The sequence below is a fragment of the Haliotis rubra genome, unplaced genomic scaffold, assembly GCF_003918875.1.
Source record: "Haliotis rubra isolate DU_JTF1 unplaced genomic scaffold, ASM391887v1 Scf792, whole genome shotgun sequence".
NCBI classification, from domain to species: Eukaryota; Metazoa; Mollusca; class Gastropoda; order Lepetellida; family Haliotidae; genus Haliotis; species Haliotis rubra.
This window is the reverse complement of record NW_025767515.1, coordinates 379,590-381,689: the sequence shown is the minus strand read 5'-3', so window position 1 is coordinate 381,689 and position 2,100 is coordinate 379,590.

Below are 2,100 nucleotides of genomic sequence, written 5' to 3'. Positions count from 1 at the left end.
ATGCATCCAGCAGTTGAACATTGGTGAATGATTTCATCATACAAACAACAGAAGTTTTCTTCTTCCACAGCCAGTGTTTTATTAAGAGAAAGAGACGATATGACTACATGAAGACAGTATGATAACAGTGAGAAGTAACACCAAACCTCTCTCATCACATAATTTCCCCACCCCTCCCCAGTGACACTACAGCTACAATATAATCAAAACCATACTCCCAACTGAAAGCATCGTCATTCTCGTTATCCTTGACTGCATAAGTATGTGCAATTGTCTGAGATTTTTCTATTAGCCTTTTCAAAGAATGAATATCACTTATGAATTCTAGCAAATTCAGTTAAAATTGGGCTGACACAGTTGGGCAGTGTTATGTAATGCGGAAGTGGTTATTTATGCTATTCAATGGGTCAGGTACAGCTCGAGAACATGCTGCCCTATAGAAAATAAGACATGGTGAGATCTGAAGACTTGAGACATAAAACCAGAGTAACATGCATTTATTATGGGCGTACTATGAGAATCAGGTGTTACCTTCTAGTAGACATGGGGTTCCAGGGCTGGCTGGTCTGTGTACAATACACATATAGAACTTCTGAGTGTAAATGAGTCATATGTACAGAAACAATATATACACTGTGATGTATATGAAAAGATGAGGTCTATTTTTTACACTAATGCAGTGTTGAAGGGGACAAATTTTGGCTAAAATGGAAAGAATTAATTTTCAACTCCATCAATGTAGATTTAGTCTGTCACTCAGTCAAATGTGCCAACTGCCTTATCATCAATAACCACAAAACCATATTCTAAAGTTTGGTAATATCAGTTCATTTGATATGTTCATATTCAACTCAGTTCAAAATCCTGAGTAGTGGAGAATCAACCAATCAACATAGTGAAATTATTATGATACCATAAGCACTAATTCATAGAACTCCATCAAATAACCATAAACAGTATAATCTCTACCCTTCTTCTATTTACATAACTAAAACCAGCTACAGAGGTGTGGAGCACTTAGGACAACCTGTACAACATTTTGACTAGACGCTACTGAAGACGGATACAACCCAGTACAACCAATAACAAAAACAACACACACATGGTAACATGGAAGTACTAGACAAGCTGAACATGTTGGCATCAAATCTTCAAGGGTCCCTTGAGATGCCATAGTGAGTCAGTTTTATCGATAACTCACCATATCACAGCAGGAGATACAGTTAGGCTTAACATGTGGTAGTAATATGTGGTGGCAAACCCAGGATTTCAGTGTGAGACAGCTTCCATGGTGAAGTGGATAGAGTGTCAGCCATGGATGGCACTGTCATGTCAACACACATTAGAAAATGTTCATTGTTACCCTGCCTGGTGCATGTCTTCAAGTGGGTGAAACAAGGACAGGTTAGTTTAAGTCAGTAATCTGTGGGATAGTAAGGTATCCATGTTAAACAGTCGCATGGGATGTCAGTAGGCAAGTGCTAAAATACAGCATTAGTCTGGAATAGAACCAGCTGTCACACACATGCTTGCACATTGCTATATTAACACTACAATGTTGAAGGTGAGGCATAACCCCATTTCACCTCACCTTCACTGTACCAAGATGGGCAGCTAACACTGCAGGTGTATCTCTGTTGGTGCCATCTGTTCATGGACTTGAATCACCATGTTGGTCATGGTAATGTTGCTGGTGGCGTGTGGCCCTGTGCATACAGCTCAGGTGACAATCAGCTGAAGTTAAGCAACGTTGGGCGCAGACAGTCCTTGGATGGGTGACTGTGTATGACAGCTTGACTCCTGTGAGTTTCTAGGACTTCAGTCCTGCCCCACAACAAAGCACATGTGATGCATGTGGTCTCACCTTAGGCACAAGTGAGTTTGTTTTTGCCTCTGTTCACCCAGCAGAAAGTGGGTACCCAGTGAAATAAGTCGTGATACTATCAACCTTCTAGCGCCTAACAGGCAGCTTGGGTTATCCGGGGTAATAATGATCAGATTGTGCGCTTTGAGCAGGATATCTAGCCTGGAAAAGGTGCGTCATAAATATTCTCATTCTCATTATTATTATTATAATGTTAACATAACATGTGACAGGTT